Genomic DNA, 23,871 nt, shown 5'->3' on the forward strand with positions numbered 1-23,871 from the left:
ATATAAACACACCCCCCCCCTCGCTTGTTTGTACGGTCATTTCTGAACAGACTATAGCCCTGTAAATTAACTGCCCAGTCATGGCTCTCGTCCAGCCACGTCTCAGATATCCCCACCATGTCATAATTATTTTCCAACAAAATTAATTCTAATTCCTCCATTTTGTTGGTGAGGCTTTTGGCATTAGTGTACATGCATTTTATGTATCTCTCTGTACCTCTATTCCTTCTTACTTTATTGACTGTTCTAACCCCACCCTCAATTTCTTTATTTGTGCCCAGGTCACTATCTGCACTCTCTTCCCCACCTATAAAATGAATACCCTCCCCCCAATCCCTAGTTTAAACACTCCTCTAACCTTCAAGCCATTTTCTCCCCCAGCACAGCTGCACCCTCCCCATTGAGGTGCAGCCCGTCCCTAGTGTAGAGTCTGTAGCCAACTGAGAAGTCGGCCCAGTTCTCCAGGAACCCAAATCCCTCCTTCCTACACCAGTTCTTGAGCCACTTATTTATCTCCCTAATCTTCCATTGCCTCTCTGGCGTGGCACGTGGTACAGGTAGTATTTCAGAGAATACCACCTTGGAGGTCCTTGCTTTAAGCTTGCAGCCTAATTCCCTGAAATCATTTTTAAGGACCTTCCATCTATCTCTAACTTTGTCATTTGTGCCAATGTGCACCATGACCGCTGGGTCCTCACCTCTGGCATACTTTATAGTAAATTTATCGTATGGTGATAGGTCATGCAACCTTTTGCTAACAACGCCAACTTTTCAAAATTTGCAATTGCAAAATGATAAAAAATGTGACTGACAGCGGAAAACTAGTGTAGAGGGAATGATAAATTTTCCCTTATAAACTTATTGATTAGATTAGCCCTAGGTTAGCCCTCTTAAAAAATAACTATATGTTTTAAAACTATACTTCTTAAAGGGAATCTATCACTAGGTTTTTTTGATACCCCATCTGAGAGCAGCATGATGTAGAGACTGAAATCCTGATTCCAACGATTTATCACTTACAGTTTACTGGGATGTGTGTTGTATTTTTTATGACATCACTGTTTTATCTGCTGCAGATCTACCAGTTCCCTGAATGCTGAGCTCTGTATAATTTTACCCACACCACTGATTGGCAGGTTTCTGTGAACACTCTGCATAGGCAGAAAGCTGCCAATCAGTTTTTGGGGTGGGATTGAACTACCTGTCAGTAGGTCAAGTAGTCTTCTAGTGATAATCTACTTCTGACAAAACTGTGATTGTATAAAAACTAAGCAGCTCAGTAAGTGACATATGGCTGGAATCAGTGTATCTGCCCGTACTCTGCTCTCAGATTAGGCAGCAAAAACCTGGTGATAGATTCTCTTTAATTGTAGTTATATATAGATTAATTGATACTAGTAAACACCACATAATGCCCAGTGCTAAAATTAAATAACCCAAATTAATGTAGTATTTTGAGAGATGAATATTTCAACACTCCTATAACCTCATATAACTATCATAGAAGATCTTTATAGTACACAAATAGGCCTATAGATAACGATCTTATCATGAAGAAAGGATTTTATGGAGTCATTAATAAAATGACAAGAATAAATTGTTCTCTCATTAACTGACTAACAATGTTTCATTTCTTTCCCAGATTTGGTAATTCTCCTGTCTGCCCAAGGTAGCTACGCCTGTGCCAGCATGTTTAATATATATCTTGTCTCATTTAAAAAAAAAATGCTTAAGGCTGTTTTGCAAGTAGATTGCGTGGGTGCACCTGTTCTAGGAATACGTAAATTACTGCAGACAAGTTTGCAGAGAAGCAGATTAAGTAATGTGACTTTCATGCACTTATAATTGTCTTCAGCAGACACCCTAAATCTAAAAGTGTCCTATAAAAAATAACATAAAACCTCCCAGTACTGTTTAAGTTTAGATAGTAAAACTGACAACGTGTTTTCCATGTGACACAGATCAAAAAGTTACAAGGCAATAATTAAAAAAAATAAACTTATTTTTTTTTTTTAGCAGAGTGGCAGTGATAAAGCTGGCAGTCATTCCCTATCAAAATGCCTGCTATAAATCTAATGTCTATTGGAAGAGGTTGAACCTCAGGAGCAAGTCCAAATAAAATGGACATACCTTGCCTCTGTGGTGGGTAACACACTGCCCCTTTGGTGGAACACAATAAGATACATTTGGGATCATTTGTAAAAAACAAAAATCTTTGACTGTCATGTTTTTTTTGTTAAAGATGACTTTTCCCTAGATTTTTTTACTTAAACTGTTTAGACAGCATCAAAGGAGAAAATGTGCATCTTTTTTTACTGAGGTGGGGGCATAACTTTAGAATGGAGGGGCACAGAAAAAAATAGAAAACCTGTTCAAGTATCAGCAGGGCAGCACCAATTGGAGGAGGTACTCAGTTTAAATAAAAATCCACTGACATGTCCTCTTTAACCCCATTCCAACAAGGCAATTTTCCTTTTTTACTCTTTCTTTTTTGTCTCCCCTTTTTCCAAGAGCCAAAACTTTTCTTTATTTTTCCATTGATATGGAGCTACAGTACAGACCAAAAGTTTGGACACACCTTCTCATTTAAAGATTTTTCTGTATTTTCATGACTATGAAAATTGTACATTCACACTGAAGGTATCAAAACTATGAATTAACACATGTGGAATTATATACTTAACAAAAAAGTGTGACACAACTGAAAATATGTCTTATATTCTAGGTTCTTCAAAGTAGCCACCTTTTGCTTTGATGACTGCTTTGCACACTCTTGGCATTCTCTTGATGAGCTTCAAGAGGTAGTCACCGGAAATGGTTTTCACTTCCCAGGTGTGCCCTGTCAGGTTTAATAAGTGGGATTTCTTGAACATAAATGGGGTTGGGACCATCAGTTGTGTTGTGCAGAAGTCAGGTGGATACACAGCTGATAGTCCTACTGAATAGACTGTTAGAATTTGTATTATGGCAAGAAAAAAGCAGCTAAGTAAAGAAAAACGAGTGGCCATCATTACTTTAAGAAATGAAGGTCAGTCAGTCCAAAAAATTGGGAAAACTTTGAAAGTGTCCCCAAGTGCAGTTGCAAAAACCATCAAGCACTACAAAGAAACTGGCTCACACGAGGAGTGCCCCAGGAAAGGAAGACCAAGAGCCACCTCTGCTTCTGAGGATAAGTTTATCCGAGTCACCAGCCTCAGAAATCGCAGGTTAACAGCAGCTCAGATTAGAGACCAGGTCAATACCACACAGAGTTCTAGCAGCAGACACATCTCTACAACAACTGTTAAGAGGAGACTTTGTGCAGCAGGCCTTCATGGTAAAATAGCTGCTAGGAAACCAATGCTAAGGACAGGCAACAAGCAGAAGAGACTTGTTTGGGCTACAGAACACAAGGAATGGACATTAGACCAGTGGAAATCTGTGCTTTGGTCTGATGAGTACAAATTTGAGATTTTTGGTTCCAACCACCATGTCTTTGTTCGACACAGAAAAGGTGAATGGATGGACTCTACATGCCTGGTTCCCACCGTGAAGCATGGAGGAGGAGGTGTGATGGTGTTGGGGTGCTTTGCTGGTGACACTGTTGGGGATTTATTCAAAATTGAAGGCATACTGAACAAAGCATGGCTACCACAACATCTTGCAGCGGCATGCTATTCCATCCGGTTTGCGTTTAGTTGGACCATCATTTATTTTTCAACAGGACAATGACCCCAAACACACCTCCAGGCTGTGTAAGGGCTATTTGACCAAGAAGGAGAGTGATGGGGTGCTACGCCAGATGACCTGGCCTCCACAGTCACCAGACCTGAACCCAATCAAGATGGTTTGGGGTGAGCTGGACCGCAGAGTGAAGGCAAAAGGGCCTGCAAGTGCTAAGCATCTCTGGGAACTCCTTTAAGATTGTTGGAAGACCATTTCCGGTGCCTACCTCTTGAAGCTCATGAAGAGAATGCCAAGAGTATTCAAAGCAGTCATCAAAGCAAAAGGTGGCTACTTTGAAGAACCTAGAATATAAGACATATTTTCAGTTGTTTCACAATATTTTTTGCTAAGTATATAATTCCACATGTGTTCATTCATAGTTTTGATGCCTTCAGTGTGAATGTACAATTTTCAAAGTCATGAAAATACAGAAAAATCTTTAAATGAGAAGGTGTGTGCAAACTTTTGGTCTGTACTGTATATGAGGGCTTGTTTTTTGCGAAACGCATTGTTCTTTTGAATCATATCATCCATTTTATCATGTAATGTACTGGAAAGGGGAGGAGGATTCCAAATGTGGAAACATAGCAGAAAAAGTGCAATTCCTCAATAGTTTTTTTTCATTTACAGCATTCATTATATAGAAAAAATGGCATATGAAATATGATTCACCAGATCAGTACAATGACAGAGTTTCCAAATTTGCATCATTTTTTTTTAAATTTAAGTCATGAAAAAAAAATCAAAACTTTGTAACATATAAATTTTAATTGTATCACCATTTTCCGAGAGCCGTAATATTTTTAATTTTCGTTTGCTGGAGCTGTGTGATACTACTTGGGGTTAGATATGATATTTTAGTAGCCTCTAATTGCATGTTTGTTCCACTGTTGCAGTGGTCAAAAACACTCAATTCTGTGGTTTTGATGCTTTTTTTTATTATGCCGTTTGCTGATCGGGTTAATTAATTTTACATTTAGATTGAGTGGACATTTATGAACGTAGCAAAACCACATTTGTGCATTTTTTATGTTTTTCATATTTTTAAGACTTTTTTCTTACATTTTACTGTATTTTGTACCTAGGGGACTTGAACTTGCGATCATCTTATAGCTTGTGCTTTATACAGCAATACCAGCATACTTAGTCAGGAAGCTGACATATGACGTACTAGTAGGTCATATGTTGCTAAGGGGTTAAACATGCAAATTTACAGCCCCAATTCCAAAAAAAAGTTGGGGCACTGTGTAAAATCATAAGAAAACAAGAATACAATGAGTAGAAATCTCTTATAGTCATGTTTTATATACAATAGAACATAGAACACATATCAAAGGCTGAAAGTTAGACATTTTTTTCATTCAATTTGAAAAAAAAACTAAATTATAAAATCGATGGCGGCAACACATGTCCAAAGAGTTGGGACAGGGTTAACAGAAGGCTGGAAAAGAAATGAAATAAATTGGAGAGTAAATTTTTAACTAAGTCACATGACTGTGTATAAAGAGAGCATGCAAGAGAGGCAGAGCCTCTCAGAAACACAGATGGTCAGAGGTTCACCAATCCAAACATATTTTCTGAAAATTTTCCATACTTTTTAGGCGCAATATTCCTCAATATAAAATTTCAGAGACTTTGAATATCCCGGAAATGTACAGTATATAATATCATCAAAAGGTTCAGAGATTCTGGATAAATCCATGTGGACAATGGACATGGCCAGTAGTCAATATTGGATGCTTTTGATCTATGGGCGCTCTGGTGGCACTGCATTAAAAACATGATTCGGTCATGTAAAACACTGCATGGGCTCAGAAATACTTCCAGAAATTGTAGATTGTACAATGTCTATCATGCAAAGTAGCCATTTATCAACACAATTAAAAAATGCAACAGTCTTCTCTGGGCTAAAGTTCATTTAAAAAGGACTGAGGCAAAATGGAAAGCAATTCTGTGGTTAGATGAATCAAAAACTTGAAATTCTTCATGGAAGCTACAGATACTGTATCTTGCGGACTCAAAAGGAGAGTAACCGTCCAGATTGTTAAAGCCTGCATTTCTAATGTTATAGAGTTGCATTAGTATCTATTGCATGGGTAGCTTACACATCTTGAAAGACATTATCAATGCTGAGCATTATATTGATGTTTTAGAACAATATATTCTCCCATCCAGACAAGACCTTGCATATTTCAGCAAGATAAAGCTAAACCACATACTGCATCCATCACAACAGCATGGCTTGTTGTTCTTCAGTTGATGAACTGGCCGCCTGTAGACCAGACATTTCACTGATAGAAAACATTATGAAATAAAAAATTTCGCAAAGACCCAGGACTCTTGAGCAGCTAGAAAAGGATAGGACAATATTCCTTTCCCAAAACTCCAGCAATTTGTCTCCTCATTTCCCATATGTTTACAGACTATTGTATAAAGAAGAGAGGATACTACACATCTGTAGACATGGCCTTGTCCCAACTTTTGAGATCAGTTGCTGCAATCAATTTCTAAAGGAGTTAACTTTTTTAAAAGAAATGGGAAAATGTCTAACTTTCAACTTCGGATATGTGTTCTATTTTCTCAGTAAAATATGGTCTAAGAGATGTTTAAATCATTGTATTCTTGCTTTCTTTACCCAACATCCCAATTTTTTTGTAATTGAGGTTGAAAAGTAAAGGCTACAAATAAAGTCTCACTCCCCTTTGTACTCTCAAACATTAAAAAATAAAAAATGCATAAAAAATGCAGGTTCTGATTCATCATAGTGATTTCACTAGATTTCTGGCGTAAATTGCTTTCAAAACTAGCAAAATCTTTGCGCTATGCTGAGTTACTAAAAAATGTAGCAATTTTTGGAATTTTCACGTCAATTTTATCAATCTCTGTCAAATTGGGTGGAGCTTAGGTGTAATATAATTCATGATGAGCTGTGGTGTTCCATACGCCAATAACCTTACTCTACTCCCTAACTGGAGTAAGATTTGTGGTGAGGCTCACAGAGTCGGATACTACTTGTCAGATGCTACTGACTCCACCATGACCCCTCATCAAAAATGGCGTTTTTCATGCCGGTCTTGATGAGTCAAGGCTACAGTGTTAAATCCACCATACACATTAGACTAAAGACTACTGAACATGTCGATATTGGAGGTAACGACTGACAATTTAATGTTTATGAAGATCTCCCACATCTACCTCGACTGATGATGTGGAGGGTTTAAGGGGAAAAAAGTATTGGCACATTGGAATTCCAACAGTGAATCCTTCTGTTCTCCCGGGAGATGAGCTAATAATATTTCATTCAGAACATAGGAATGTTAGTGTATGGGGGAGTTGGGAGAGATAGCTGTCAACCATATCATATGTATGGGAGCCTTTAGAATGAAAGATAGCATGTAAAATAAATCAATGCAAAATCTTGACTAAAATATGCGTGCATGTGATATCCTTTGTTCACCCAATGCATTAATGATTAATGGAAGAAACAACCGCCTACTGTGGCTCAGCATTATTATTGTAATTGTTATTGTACTGTATATGAAATAGCATCCATATTTAATTGAAACAAGCAGGAAAGTAGTCAGGTTTCAATTTATTTTCTATTTTGCTGTAAAAATAAAAATGATAATGCAATAACAAAGGACAAAATGATAATAAACATAGAAAAGGTTAAAGATCATTACCTGGCTGTTTGTACTGGACCACTTAGTTATCCACTAGAGCAATGGTGTATGCTCTACTGTGCGCCTAAGAGAGAGGAACCACAAGTTTTGTGAGGAACAAGTAAGATCATAAATATACACAGAAACACAAGGATGGACATACTGTAAGAGCTACCTGTGCAGTTGCAAAATGGCCCTGTATGAAATATTGATCCACAGTCACCATAAAATCAACTTGCTATGCCCTATTAAATTGCGAGTAAGAAACCAATTAGTGATGGTTTGTTAAAATCTTGCATTTATTTAGCAAAGTGAAGTTGACAAACTGTGCACCGTGGAACACATATCATCTTCTGGCGGCTCGGAAGTAATGCTCAGATGCATCTACATCTTCTTTGGGAAGTCCTCTTTTATCACGTTCAGTTTTCATATCCATCAACCTCCGTTTGCCTTTCAAGCCAAATATTTTGCATGCGGGATCCATCAGCTTTAATAGACTTTTCATGTCCTTTATGAGTATAGCGAAGGCTGATATCCAAGCATCTGGCACTTGTGTTACGCAGCTGGACAGATGATTCAGGCATATGTTCCCTGTTCACATTTCTTTTTGCTTCCTTCTTTCTAGGCTCCATTATGTTCCCATCAAGCATCTCCCCTGTGAGCACTAAACAATCACAGGAAGCAAACAAGCACAGGAAGGTTTGTTTTGTCAATTTACAGACCTTTCCATTCCAGAAAAAAACAGTAGTACATAGTTTGGTGTGGAACTGGCATATGATGGGATTAACAAAAGCATAATTCACCTGGCTATAATATATGATTGTAGACCGCAAGTGTTATAGCCCAAATGTGATGAAACGTGGTTCCATATACTCCAGTGTGTTCATTTGCAAAACTGTAGTAACAAGTAGCTTACTGGTATACAGTAAATTCACAAAAGCTTCACCACAGCCACTTCATGATCCAAAAATCACCATTTGGTGTGCAGGTATGCTAAAAATAGTCATCTTAGTTGATAAAATATTAAAGAATATTACAATTTAGTACCGTAAATAGACTTCAATTTAGTGTGTGACTGTAATTATTTATATTCAACTGGAGGAAAAAGAAAACCAGATATTCCACAACAAGCACTGGTCCACAGATGTTAACAATAATCATGCTCATGCTGTAGTAGTACAAGGATATCTAGAAAAACTAGTCCTACAAAATAAGGTTTATTGCAACTCCTTCAATGAATCAACCATTAAACATCTTGTGACAGAGGGTTATTAGACTAACTGGTTTAACAGGAAAGAATCCACATGTACGATGTTGTGAACCCATTATTTATGCTCGAAATGGGCTCTTTGAGGCTTCAGTATGGCCTATATGTAGAATTACCTGCCAATTTTGATAAGTGGAGATCCAAACTGTAGTTTTGGCAATAGCTAAGAATTTATTTACACTGCAAGATTATGATAAATGAACATTGCTAGAAACACTGATTTTACAATAAACCTGCAGCAGGGGCATACAGAGAAATCAAAAATACTCGGCGAAGTAGGAGGGGTCATATCTAGAGATGAGCGGTGTTCGACTAGAACTGTTCGCCAATCTCAAATTCGAGCTGTTTTGGTCGGTGTTTGAGTCATTCGACGAACGCGAACGATTTGCAAAAAATTCGGCTGTTCGAGGTTATGTTCGATAACTGTTCGTGCACCAAAAGCGTGTCCTGCATGTCTGGCGCTATTTAGAGCACCAATCATGCAGGGATTGTCTGCCACTCACTGTAATGCCACAGCCATGGTGGTTGTGGCATTACAGTGGTTGCCCAAATCGATGGGAACAGTGCTCACAGTGAAACATGAAAAGCCGGCAATTCAGCAGCGGCATACACCGGTACCCGACAATTTAGAACCGAAAGAATAGAGTATCACACATAGATTAGATAGATAGAAACATGTCACTCACATATACATACAAAAAATAACAATGTTTTCATGCACCGTCTCTTTAAAAAAGCTATTCAGCAGCGGTACCCGACAATTTATAACAGAAAGAATAGAGCTTCACACATAAATTAGATAGATAGAAACATGTCAGTCACATATATATGAAGTACAGTGATAGTGTTGATTACTGTACTTGTCATTTAGTGTTAAAATAAAGGATTTATTTAAAAAAAATTGGCATGGGGTTCCCCGTAATTTTAGTCTCTAGTGGAGGTTAAGCAGATGGCTGGGGCAGATGTTTGAAGCCTGGGAAGGGGGTAATACCCACGGAGCTTCCCAGGCTACTAATATCAGCCCCCAGCTGAATACCTAGCCTTTACTAGCTATTAAAATGGGGGACCCCCAAAAAAATGACGTGGGGTCCCCCCTATTTTAATAGCTAGCAAAAGCTAGGCAGACAGCTGGGGGCTGATATTAATAGCCCAGGAAGGGTGCCATGAATATTGGCCCCCTCCCAGGCTAGAAACACCAGCCGTCAGCAGCCCCAGAAATGGCGCATCCATAGGATTCTGGCACTTAGCCTCGCTCTTCCCACTGCCCGGTAGCGGTGGCAGTGGGGTAATAGGGTTGGGGTTGATGTCAGCTTATAATGCCAGCTGACATCAAGCCCAGGTTAGTAATGGAGAGGCGTCTATAAGACACCCCCATTACTAACCCCATAGTCAAAGTTACAAAAAAACATAAACACCCAGAATAAAGTCCTTTAATTGAAATAAACACACAATTCTTTAATGTTCTAAATTAAACCATACTTACCATCACACCCATTCCAGCTGAAGCCAACGATCTCCTGCAATAAAAGTAAAATAATAAAGCAACATCATCCTTACCTTTCCATGGTTCCCACGACAGCTTCAGCTCTGCTACATTCACATGACAGGCAGGATCGCAGCCGAAAGCTGCCATCCAGCTTACCATGCAGCAGACACTGAGAAGCGCAGGCATGCTTGCACTCCTCAGTGTCAGGCTGTGACGGCATCCAGATGAGCCGAGGTCATGTCCAATGAACTCAGCTCACCTCATGCATGTCACTGACAGCGTGGGAAAATTCTCCTGTGCATGCGGTGAGTGCAGGAGAATTTTCTCACGCTGTCAGTGACGTGCATGAGGTGAGCTCATGTCCAATGAACTCGGCTCACCTCATGCACGTCACTGACAGTGTGGGAAAATTCTCAGCGCTCAGCGCTTGAGCAGGAGAATTCTCCCATGCTGGGATGGCATTGAGATGACAGGCTGGATTGCAGCTGAGCGCTGCCATCCAGCATGCCATCATTCATAGACACTGCAGAGCGCAGGCATGCTTGCGCTCTGCAGTGTCTCTGAAGGATGACAAGCTGGATGGCAGCGCTCAGCTGTGATCCAGCCTGTCATCTCAATGCCATCCCAGCGTGGGAGAATTCTCCTGCTCAAGCGCTGAGCGCTGAGAATTTTCCCACGCTGTCCATGACGTGCATGAAGTGAGCCGAGTTCAATGGACATGAGCTCACCTCATGCACGTCACTGACAGCGTGGGAAAATTTTCCTGCACTCACCGCATGCGCAGGAGAATTTTCCCACGCTGTCAGTGACGTGCATGAGATGAGCTGAGTTCATTGGACATGAAATCGGCTCATCTGGATGCCGTCACAGCCAGACACTGAGGAGCGCAAGCATGCCTGCGCTTCTCAGTGTCTGCCGCATGGCAAGCTGGATGGCAGCGTTCTGCTGCGGTCCAGCCTGTCATGTGAATGTAGCAGAGCTGAAGCTGTCGTGGGAACCATGGAAAGGTAAGGATGATGTTGCTTTATTATTTTACTTTTATTGCAGGAGATCGTTGGCTTCAGCTGGAATGGGCGTCATGGTAAGTATGGTTTAATTTAGAACAATAAAGAATTGTGTCTTTATTTCAATTAAAGGACTTTATTCTGGGTGTTTGTGTTTTTTTGTAACTTTGACTATGGGGTTAGTAATGGGGGTGTCTTATAGACGCCTCTCCATTACTAACCTGGGCTTGATGTCAGCTGGCATTATAAGCTGACATCAACCCCAACCCTATTACCCCACTGCCACCGCTACAGGGCAGTGGGAAGAGCGAGGCTAAGTGCCAGAATTGACGCATCCTATGGATGCGCCTTTTCTGGGGCTGCTGATGGCTGGTGTTTCTAGCCTGGGAGGGGGCCAATATTCATGGCACCCTTCCTGGGCTATTAATATCAGCCCCCAGCTGTCTGCCTAGCCTTTGCTAGCTATTAAAATAGGGGGGACCCCACGTCATTTTTTTGGGGGTCCCCCATTTTAATAGCTAGTAAAGGCTAGGTATTCAGCTGGGGGCAGATATTAGTAGCCTGGGAAGCTTTGTGGGTATTACCCCCTTCGCAGGCTTCAAACATCTGCCCCAGCCGTCTGCTTAACCTCCGCTAGAGACTAAAATTACGGGGAACCCCACGCCAATTTTTTTTTTTCATAAATCCTTTATTTTAACACTAAATGACAAGTACAGTAATCTACACTATCACTGTACTTCTTATATATGTGACTGACATGTTTCTATCTATCTAATCTATGTGTGATTCTCTATTCCTTCTTGTCTAAATTGTCAGGTACCGGTGTATGCCGCTGCTGAATTGCCGGCCGGCTTTTTTAAAGAGAGTGTCTTCTGAGAAGTTTGTCAGCTTTTGGACACCTTTGAAGGTGTTTTCTATGTGCTTCTATGTGTTTTTGTTTGCCTGCCATTGGTTTTAACGGTGTTCGACGGTGTTCGACGAACAGTTCCTCGAACATCCCGGTGTTCGACGAACCGAACCCGAACACTACGGGGGTGGCTCAACACTAGTCATATCCCCTAACTTTTATAAACCGGAAGAGGGACATGTATTGTGACACGTACACGGTAATTATGCACCTATTGAAAACCCTTAGTCTTCTGACCCACATTACTCTTTTCATGTACATTTCAGATTATGATGCCCCCCCAAAAAGCCCCCAACCCACACACACACAGTATGATATCCCCAGTGAATTCCGCCCCCTAATTTCACATAACAGCTGCCACATGTACAGTATTCTGACTAAATAGTGGCTTAAGTAAAGTATAGCATCCCACAGACCACGCTACAAAATATAATATCCCTAAAGCATGGTGTCCCTACAGTGCACCCTCCCACAGCAAAATGTCCTCAAAGTTTCTCCACAGCCCTCCACACAATATGATGCCCCCTCAGTCTGACGCTCGCTGTGAGAAAGCAATTGCTGTAAATCAAATTCAGGGACAGTGCTCTTTATGCAAATTGGAGACTTCACCAAAACTTTGGCAACGCAAAGGTTGGATTGTACCTCCCCCATTTACAGATAGATTAAAAGGGAATTTTTCAGCAACTATAAAATATGTGTTAGTGGTATGATTTTTTAGGAGCTAAGTCCCCTATATAAACGTTGATGTGGCTGAATTTGCAGTTTGGGGGTGACATACTCCCTTTTAGTCATTCTGTTGCTGAAGCAATAAAGACTATCATAGAGGAACTTCTAAGTGCAACTAATAGATGCTCTTATTCTGCTGCACTACAGGACCAAACAGAGATCATTCTTAGACCAGCTACTAAAGTATCAAATTGGCAACTAGACTATGGTAATAGGTTGATATGGTAATATGGACTGTTAAAAGATTTTCTGTTGGCTTCCCGAACATTTGTATATCCACTCAGCTAAAATACTGTTTGTAGAAAACTGAGCAACAAAGCACAGATAGTGGCGTGGGCAGTTAGCTGTTCCACAGGGAATACTGTGAGATTTGATCTTAGAGTCCTGCAAAGCTAGGAATAAAACACAGGAGAAAGCCTTTAACTGGAGACGAGAGAAATGCAAGATAAGTAATGCAAGGTATTTGGAAAGTTACCTATTTTTTATGCAATCTTAAAATTATTACATTATCATATTTATTATACTCTACAGCGCTTTACAGGCTTCATCATCTCTGTCCCCATTGAGGCTTACAAATTCCCTATCAGTATGCCTTTGGAGCATAGGAGGAAAACAGGAACACCAGGAGACTTTAACAAGTATTGCAGACCCTTCATTTTGTCGATTTATGTGGTTACCAGGAGGTAAAGTCAAACACACAGGTTATTTCAGGAACATGTCTTCATAGAAAAGACTGTTTTTAAAACAATGGCAGTGCATATATGATGCACCCCCTGGGCCGTGAGGTACTCGGTAGTCGGGCCGGTCGATGCTGGGGGATGTCACGGTGGCAGTGACCCGGTCCGTGACCCAGGGCGGTCAATTAAAGGGAAAGTAAAAGGGGAATAAAGTTTTTAGAGATAATATTCGTGACACCACTTGTGGTATGCGGCTTTATGGGGCTGCCGCTGCGGTGCAGATTCACTGGAGCTGATGGTGACACAGCAGAGTTGGTTCAGCTCTCCACAGGCAGAGCTAGGCTCCAGGGCAGTGTAGATGATTTGAAGAGTATGTGTTGTCAGCAGGGACTGTGTCGTGCAGGGCTGAGGGCACAGGTAATGAACAGACAACACATTAATGGCAGTTTCCTCTTGCTTTACTTGCGGTTTGTCAGAGCAGAACGGGGCACGGGTACTAGCTGGTAGTGGAGGTCCGGGCGGCCTGGAAGCAAGTTGGGGATACACCTTGCCAGGTGGAGTTGTAGGCCTTCCCTCTGTGCTATTCTCTTTGGCCCTGCTGCTTGTAGCTATGCTGTGGCCCTCATCCCTGAGAAAACGTCTTTTTTTCTCACCCATATGGCAGGCAGCTCAGGCCTTCTGTAAGTGTCGCTCCCACGTGGCGGTGCTGGGCCCTATGATGCTGCTGAGCCGCTGGGCGTCTGGTGGGGCCAGGAGACCTGCAGTCTCCTGCCCTCTGGATCTTGCTGCTGGGCCTTCAGCGCCCCACAGCCACGGACTCCGGTGTCCGGTTCCTTTGCACTTCTCTCCTGAGGCAAGCTTTTCCACAACTCCCTTCCTCAGGTCCTTCCTCGTCGTTGTCCTGTCTTCAATTCCTTTCAACTCACTCTTACTAACCCCGCCTCCAGATTCCAGTTGTCAAGGGGAGGAGCTCCCCTTTCTGGTCTGGAGCCAGGAAAGTGTTGTATGCTGGTATACCTGATTAGGGGACCCCTCCTGGCTTCCAGGCATGCCATCACCCCTTGTGAGGGAGGCAATGCCACTGTAGCAACCGGGCGCCTGGGGTGCCACACATATTGGATCAGGTTTACTGATTCATTGAAATTGACTGCTATGGATGGGTTTGGTCCACCAGAGAAAGAGTTGGTCTTAATGTCGGAAAATATTAGAAAGATCTCATTATAAGATGTTTAAGCTCTTAAATACATTCTGAAAACAATTTTCAATATGCATATTTATGTAAATTCAGCAGCTACTTGTTCCACAAGGCCTTCAATGCAAATATCCTAGAGTGACAACAAAAATGGGTCTTATCTGATTCACCTCCCACTGTAATTAGCAATTGTACATCTGAATTATGTATGGCAATTAATAATTGTGCTATTGTGCTCCTTGCAGATATCATATTAACTCTCTATGACCTACATAAGAAGGCTGATTCTACTTTTCCAGAATATTTCTAAAAATATCCTTGAAAAGATTCATATTTTGTGATTGAACTTCAATACTGGTGTTCCCAAGCCTACCATGAGTTTTACATATGGGGGTCCCAATTGTTGGACCCAAAAAATGGCTGAAAATTAGAATCAGATATTTTTTTATTAATTTAACAGCAGTCATTATTAAAGGTGAATGCATTAATTCTAAAGTAATCAGATTGTTTAAAATATTATACAGAATCTGAATTTCTTGGTATTTGTTTTACAGGAATCCAGGAAAATTGCAGTCTGCTTCCATTTTCTTGGATTCATATGAGTCGGGCGGGAAAGTGTTAATAAAAACAATAAAATATCATACTCCCTTTGCTACTTTCCAATTTCTACCACTGCAGCACTCTGTTGTCTTGTCCCTCCCCAAGGTACCATGTCCAGTTCTGACAAATTCTTCACTCTTCATCAGTTCTTCCATTGGATGACTTGACCGTATGGAGTAATACATGTCATGAAGTTATAACATGCCTAGTCTGTGAAGAATAAGGAGAACACTGGAACCAGATCTAGTGAGTCAAGGAGCGAGCTGTAGACTGTTGGGGGCTGCAGCAGCAGGGACAGGTGAGAGGTGACTGCGGTCTTTTTACTGTTTTTAAGTCCATCCCACTCATTCTTTTATTACACTTTGCATTCAGGAAACCGTAAGGCTTATTAAACAGCTTTTTTAGTGGCAACTGGGACACATTTGATTTGCATCAAATAAATGTGATGCAAACCGAATTTCCCGGTCAAATTTAAGAGAATCTGCTAAATTCGAATTTCTGCAGTTTAGTGCATCTCTAGTCATCATATTTGAAAACCAGAAGGTGAGAGTAGTAAAACATTATCTGAATTATGAAGTCTATCACTTAGGTCTGAATTTTGTTGATTTCATGAAATGTGCATAGATTTTTGCAAGCCCCACTTGATTACACTAACTTATGCTGCTGTTCAGATATGTGAAAGAAAATATAATTTTACCATGGTATCCTGCATTTAACCTGGATTCTTAAAGGGACCCTTCTCAACCAGGGCTGGCTCCCAGGGAAGTTGGAGCAGGAATGGCGCAGCAGGGAATAATCAGCTTAAGACAGAGTAATAACCATTTTGTACCTTTTACTGGAGTTCTGCAAACAGTTCCAGAAGCTTCTATATTGTTCACATACAGGGTTTTGGACAGACCTGCATAGTGGGGGATTCAGATTCTCTGCTGTAAGGTTGTGTAGCCTTCCTGCTGCTAAGTATACCTCTGGTAGATGATTCCTTGGATCCCCAGGGGTCCAAGGTGAGCATTTACTAGATCCGTTATCTCTTCCAGCGAGCAGGCAGCTTGAATCCTGTGTTAAACACTTACTTTCTATTGTAGTAGTGTCCCCGATTCTATGCACCGCTGAGCCTCTAGGAAAAAGCACTCTTCTGCCAGTCATAAAGACTGAGCAGTCTTTCAGTTTAGCACAGACCCTGGAAGTCTCTGTGCTCTCAGAACTGAGATCCGGCCTTCTTGCAGAGAGAGCATGCTTCTCACCCTTGCACGAGAACCCTCCATGATGCTACATCTTCCTCATACTACAACTACTAAAGAACCTCCTCCCCTCTCTGAGGGATCGTGCACAGCTTACTGGTTTGGTAAAAGTGCACAATCCTTCTGTAAGGGATCGGATAACAATGTGTGAATGCAATGAGAACTGCAGATAACTTAGCCCTCACCATTGCAGGGAATACAGATAATTATACTACACATGCAGGCATTTTGTGGCGCTATAGACACGGGCGCCACATTTGATAACATGATTTGCAAGAACCGGCATCATCGCCAGCTCTCTGCAAAATTCGAGCAGCTTTGTTTGCGAACAACATTGCTCCTCTGAAGTTGATTGTACTCTTCCTGACTTCAGAGAAGCACTGCACGTATCTGGAAGTGTCTGGTTAGGCGGGTATTTAGCAACAAATAGTCTAATGCTTGTGGGCTGGAGGGCATGGGGGACCTGTATGTTTCCCTTTAAATATTTTTAAAAGTATAGGGTACTTTTCTGCTCATTAGTAAAATATAGTTCATTCTTCCTAAATCCTTTTTACTGGGAGAATATAGTTTGGTCAGATGAGACCAAAATTGAACTCTTTGGATGCCATAATACACACCATGCTTGGTATTAGAACCCTCCTGTTTGTTTTTTTTTCCATCTTGTGTTTTGCGTTCATGTGACCATCTGCCTTTATTTTCCAGCTCCCCCCTTTTGGCTGTGCTGGACTTCTGTGTTTTTTGACTGTTTTTCTAGCCAGGTGCTTCTGTGCCTATCTCTGTCAGCTCGCTTGATCCTTCTAGGACCTCTAGTACCTTTTTGTCAGTTTGTCTTTTTGTGTTCTCCAACAACTTCTCTTTTTATGAGGTGTCCCATTTTTGTTCCAGTTCTTAGTTCTTTTAGGGACGCTTCCCCTTATGCTATAGGTCTTCGTTCAGACTAGCCAAGGATTAAGGCGGGTCTGTTCGCTAGGAACAAGCAGCCCGCTATATCGTAGGGATTCAGCTTAGTCTTACTGTAGGGACAGTTTTCCCCTTTCTTTCCTTAGTACTTGTTGCAGATCATAACAGTAAGTCCAGCCCAAAAAAGCTAAAAAGAAAGAAATTCGGGGATCAGTATGGTCTCCGTCCAGGATTTGGCTCAACGCTTGCAGGGATTTTCTCTGGAGGTAGCCGAGCTCCAGCAACACGTGAGTAGCTGTTCTGGAGCGCATTTTGTGGAACCCAAGGTAGGTCTGCCTGATGTATTTTATGGTAAACAGTAAGATTTTTTTTCCTTTAAAAATGCTTGTTTGTTATATTTTCGCTTGAGACCAAGGTCCTCTGGGAATGAATCACAGCGCATTGGTTTTATTATGTCACTTTTGCGCAAAAAATCAAAGGGGTGGGCCTTTTCTCTCCAACCATGTTTAAGGTCTGTAGAATAATTTTTTTCGGCTATGGGTCTATTATATGACGATCCTGATCGAATCTCATCTGCTGAGGCAGAACTCAGGCGTTTGAATCAGGGGTCAGGTGATGTTGAAAATTATTGCACACACTTTAGAAGATGGGCTTCAGAAGTCAAATGGAATGATTCCGCTCTGAAATGTCTATTTATTGCTGGTCTGAGTGAAAGGGTTAAGGATTTGCTAATTGCATTCCTCGCACCAGAGACTCTGCAGGATGCCATGCAATTAGCTGTTCGTGTGGATAGGAGACTGAGATTTAGGCAGAATGAGGTAAAGACTCCTATAATGCCAGGTCCTAGTCCCGAGAAAATCTGCTCTGATGGCGGAAAACCGATGGAGGTTGGGGCGAAGTCGCTCCCCTCTCAGGAAAGAGACTGGAGGTTCGCCGAGGGATTGTGTCGTTATTGTGGTAAAGCTGACCATTTGATTAAGTATTGTGAGCTTCATTTAAGTAAAGAAAAGATAAAGGTCAGTTATGCCCGTATAGCTTGATTACGCTCTGCTGGAGTATTTCTTTCTGGGAGTACTACTTTGCAGGAAAATTTGATTGAATTTCAGGTATTTGTGGATTGTGGTTCAACACTTAATGTGATTAATAAAGGGTTTTTGGAAAAACTTAAATTGAGATCCAAACCTTTGTCATCACCTATTTCTGTGATTGCAACTGATAACACTCCCTTGAAATGTATTACTCACAAGGTTGCTGCATTTCCCCTCACTATCAATGGAGTTCACCAAGAAATTTTGGACTTGGTTGTATTAGATAATTTACTCTTTCTAGGTTTGCCTTGGTTAAAACTGCACAATCCTTTACTGGACTGGGCTACTAATGTGATTAAGTCTTGGAGTCAGAAGTGCTATGATAAATGTTGTAATGGTCGCATTGCGGCTGTGGAAAAAGGGGAATTCCCTGTACCTATTCAAGATTTTTGGAGGGTTTTTTCAAAGGAGGAGTCGCAAGTTTTACCTCCTCAAAGGGATTATGATTGCACCATTGAGTTTGTTCCGGGAGCTACTCTTCCCAAGAGTCGCTTATTTAATCTGACTCTCCCTGAAAGAAAGGCCTTGGAGGAGTACATATAGACTAGCCTGACTGCTGGTCACATTAGACCTTCTAAGTCGCCTGTGGCAGTTGGATTTTTCTTTGTTAAAAATAGGACGGGGGTTTACGTCCATGTCTGGATTTTCGTGAAATTAATAAGATTATCGTATGCAATTCCTACTCTTTGCTATTAATTCCTGACTTGTTTAACCAGTTGGTGGGGGCCAAGTGGTTCTCTAAAATTGATCTCCGGGGGGCATACAATTTGTTACGAGTGAAGGAGGGTGATGAATGGAAAACTGCTTTTAACTCTCCGGTAGGTCATTTTGAGAATCTGGTGATGCCTTTTGGTCTTACCAATGCACCGGCATTTTTTCAGAACCTTATTAATGACATCCTGAGACCTTTGATTGATAAGAATGTGGTTGTGCATTTGCATGATATTTTGAATTATTCACCACATCTAGAGTCCCATTGGTAGAGTGTATGTGAAGTTTTGCAGTTGTTGAGTAATAATTCACTCTTTGCTAAGCTGGAGGAATGTGAGTTCGCTGTGCAGAAAATTAGCTTTTGAGGCTACATTGTCTCCAGCGAGGGCTTTGAGATGGACCAGGTGAAAGTTCAGGCTGTGCAGGAATGGCCTAAACCTATTGGTTTGAAATCTATACAGAGATTTTTGGGTTTTGCCAATTATTACAGGATATTCATTAAGAATTTTTCTGTAATTGTTAAGCCTCTAACCAATCTCACCAGGAAAAGTGCGTATACGGTCCAGTGGACTACTGAGGCCTTGAAACGTTTAAGTATCTCAAAGAGAGGTTCAGTTCTGCCCCTATCCTTATGCAGCCTGATGAGACCAAGCCTTTTATGGTCGAGGTCGATGCTTCATCTGTGGGGGTCGGAGCAGTTTTGTCTCAGGAGAACAGTGATGGAGTACATCCTTGTGCCTTCTTTTCGAAAAAATCTTCGGAAACCGAACTTAATTATGATGTTGGAAATCAGGAGCTGCTGGCTATTAAACTCGCGTTTGAACATTGGCATCATTTTTTGGAAGGCGCTAGATTTCCTATTTATGTTTTCACAGATCATAAGAATTTGATCTATCTGAATGCTGCCAAGCGCTTGAATGCCTGTCAAGCTAGGTGGGCACTTTTTTTTTCTCGGTTTCACTTTTCTGTTACCTATATCCCTGGTACTTAAAATGTTAAAGCCAATGCTTTATCTCGCAGCTTCTCTCCTACGGTCGGTGCCGAGGAGGAGGAGAGCATTTTACAGAAAGGAGTTGTGGTGTCGGCATTGGACTCCGTTTTGGAGAATGGGATTCTGAAAGCTCAAGATGATGCTCCATCTAACACTCCTATGGGAGGTTGTTCGTGCCTAGAACCTTTAGGAGAGATTTGTTTGTGGAGTGTCGTGATTCTCGGTTGGCAAGTCATCCAGGAATTTCGGAGACTAAGAGACTTATCATTCGCAGTTTTTGGTGGCCTGGATGGCAGAAGGAAGTCATCAAGTGAGTGCATCAATGTACGGTGTGTGCTAGGTCAAAGGCTTCACATACTCTTGCTGCGGGGTTGCGTTGCCCTCTGGAGGTTCCTAGCGCGCCTTAGACACATCTCACAGTGGATTTTATTACTGATCTTCCTGTGTCCGAGGGTTTTACTGTCATCTGGGTGGTCGTGGACCGTTTTAATAAGATGTGTCATTTGGTTCCATTCATTAAGTTGCCCTACGCCAAGACACTCGCTAAGGTGTTTGTTAAGGAGATTGTCAAGCTTTATGGCGTTCCCATGGATATTGTTTCTGATAGAGGACCTCAGTTTGTGGCTCGCTTTTGGCGTGCTTTTTGTGACACGTTGGGAGTCCATTTGTCATTTTCGTCTGGGTATCATCCTGAGTATAATGGACAGACTGAAAGAAAGAACCAGGATGTTGAACAGTTTTTGCGTTGTTTTGTGGCGGACAATCAAGAGGTGTGGTCTGAGTTTCTGCCTCTCGCAGAATTTGCTCTTAACAATCATACATCCTCCTCTGCTGGGTGTTATCCTTTTTTTGTTGTACTGGGAGACATCCGTCTTTTGGTTCGTCCTCCAAATTAGGGTTGGCGGTGCCGGAGGAGGAGAACTTTTCCGGTGATTTGGAGACAGTTTGTACTAATGTACGTTGCAACCTTCAAGAGGCTAACAAGAAGTCCAAGAAGTATTTTGACAGTAAACGTAAGGAGGTTTTGTTTACTGTGGGTGACATGGTTTGGTTGTCCTCAAAGAACCTGCAGTTGAGGATTCCCTCTAAGAAACTGGGTACTTAGTTTGTGGGTCCATTTAAAGTGCTTCAGGTTGTTAACCCGTCTGCGGTTAGGTTGGATGTCCCTACTTCCTCGAAGATTAATCCTGCGTTTCATGTTTCCTTGTTGAAAAAGACTGATGTATCAAATAGGGATTCCACTGTCACAGTTCCTCCTGTGGTGGAAGATGACGAATATGAAATTTCTCATATCTTGAATTCTAGATGGCATAGAGGGAGAGTACAGTATCTCGTCTCCTGGAAGGGTTTCGGTCCCGAAGATAACTCCTGGGTAACGGCGGATGATGTCTCTGCTCCTAGGCTTGTTAGAGCTTTCCACAGGAAGTTTCCGGATAGGCCTGGGCCTGGAGGATCCGGAGGATCCTCATAAAAGAGGGGGTACTGTTAGAACCCTCCTGTTTTTTTTTTTTCCATCTTGTGTTTTGTGGTCACGTGACCACCTGCCTTTATATTCCAGCTCTGCCCTTTTGGCTGTGCTGGACTTCAGTGTTGTTTGACTGTTTTTCTAGCCAGGTGCTTCTGTGCCTATCTCTGTCAGTTTGCTTGGTCCTTCTGAGACCTCTAGTACCTTTTTGTCAGTTTGTCTTTTTGTGTTCTGCAACAACTTCTCTTTTTAGGAGGTGTCCCATTTTTGTTCCAGTCCTTAGTTCTTTTAGGTACCCCTCCCCTTATGCTATAGGTCTTTGTTAAGACTAGCCGAGGACTAAGGCGGGTCTGTTCACTCGGAACAGGCAGCCCGCTACATCGTAGGGATTCAGCTTAGTCTTACTGTAGGGACAGTTTTCTCCTTTATTTCCTTAGTACTTGTTGCAGATCATAGCACTTGGAGGCTAAAAAGCACTGCATATCACCCCAAATACACCAACAGTGAAGTTTGGAGGTGGGGAAATCCTGATGTTGGGCTGTTTTCCAGCATATGGCACTAGCAAACTTCATCTAATTGAAGGAAGAAAGAATCGACAAATGTACCAAGATATTCTTGAAAAAACATCTACCATCTACCAGGATGATGAAGATGAAATATTGGTGGACATTTCAGCAACACAATGATCCCAAACACACAGTAAAGGAAACTCTGAATTGATTTCAGAGAAAGAAAATAAAGTTGCTAGAATTACCCAATGACCTGACCTGAATCCAATAAAAAATGAATAGACGGAACTAAACCTCAGAGTTCATAGGAGCCCACAGAATCTTTAGGATTTCAAGAATGTTTTTGTATGTAAAAATGGACCAAAATCACAACTGAGCAATGAATGCAACTAGTTTCTCGATAATGGAGGAGTCTTGAAGCAGTCATCACCAACAAAGGTTTTTGTACGAAGTATTAAATTAATTTCAGTAAGCGTGTTCAATACTTTTTCCCTGTGTAATTTCTCATTATTACATATAACTTAATTTATGAATATCTATGGTTTGATTTCTTTGCCTGTGTGGATTGCATGGGTTGTTACCAACATCTAGTGAGAATTTCATGTCAATATTTCATGTCAATATTTACTTAGAAAATTGGTGACGTGTTCAATTCTTATTTCACCTGCTGTACATTGAAGAACCGCTCTCTGCTAACTCAATGTACACCCAACATTGTCCAGTGCACAAGAGATAAAGAAAAAACCTGAGACCTAAGTGCCTGGTTCGGAATTGGTTGTTTTTGACTTCAGGATATAATCTGATTGGACAATTCTATCATCTAATGTGTTATAAACCTCACTTATCTGATGAAGCTGTGCGCATCCTGTATGTACATGCAAGGCATCACATAGGTTACCTTACTTGTAACAGCCATTTATAGCACCTTAAATATTAAATAATAAGAAGAATGTTTACATTTGGAAAAGCTGTATTCATGTTATATTTTATTCACAACAATTTTGGTGCTGATTTTGGAAATCTGGAAATAATTGGAATGAAATCAGAATGTGAGAATTGATGACCGAAGACTGAAATTGGCCCATTAATGAGATGAGCTTTTTTTCTAATTTGCTCTCCCTCTTTTGATCTCATTCCCTCTTTTCTTTAATATCAAAGACAGCTATTAGTTATACTAAAATCTTTGGATATGTATGTATGAGTGAATGAGGATGTTGTCAAATTGATTACTACATCAGAGTGAAAGAATTAATGCACTGTCTCAAGATGCACCTCTAGAAAGAAGAATAGTGGGCCAACTGATGTGATAAGTGGAGATTATTTTGTGACACAAGTGTTTTCTATTTTCTGAAGTTGTCAAGTAATCTGTCACTATAGAAATATTAGTGAAGCTGGAAATAAGTGGGTAAAAATCCATTCTATCAATGGTCCAGAAAGGAGTAGGAGACTGCAATAGTCGAAATGCGGTTTTATTTTTAAAGATCATTGTGGTTTGTCATGATGAAGTATGTTTACTTTGAAACGCGTTGACAAATAAAACCGCATTTCAACTATTCCAGTCTTCTACTTCTTTCTGGACCATTAGCAGTGCAGATTTTTACCCACTAATTTTTAGCCTTACTAGTTTCTCCATATCATGGATCTGCAGCAGCCTATTTGTAAGCTGATGCAGGGGTTGTCACTCTCACAACTTCCCCAGGTGAGCATAAATAGCTTCCATATCCTCATTTTTCACTCGGATAA

General features: G+C 41.1%; 1 protein-coding gene across 1 annotated transcript in view; it reads right to left on the reverse strand.

Moving 5' to 3' along the window:
* LOC141166324 (dual oxidase maturation factor 1-like) overlaps positions 1 to 23,871 on the reverse strand; it is an 82,665-nt gene that overhangs the window by 47,324 nt on the left and 11,470 nt on the right. The window contains exon 2 of the mRNA XM_073652894.1: positions 7,389 to 7,452. The gene's annotated coding sequence lies outside the window, so the exon portion shown is untranslated. The remainder of the gene's footprint in view (positions 1 to 7,388; positions 7,453 to 23,871) is intronic.

Source organism: Phyllobates terribilis, unplaced genomic scaffold, assembly GCF_046119375.1.
Source record: "Phyllobates terribilis strain yellow unplaced genomic scaffold, ASM4611937v1 Scaffold_11__3_contigs__length_659146591, whole genome shotgun sequence".
Classification (NCBI taxonomy): domain Eukaryota; kingdom Metazoa; phylum Chordata; class Amphibia; order Anura; family Dendrobatidae; genus Phyllobates; species Phyllobates terribilis.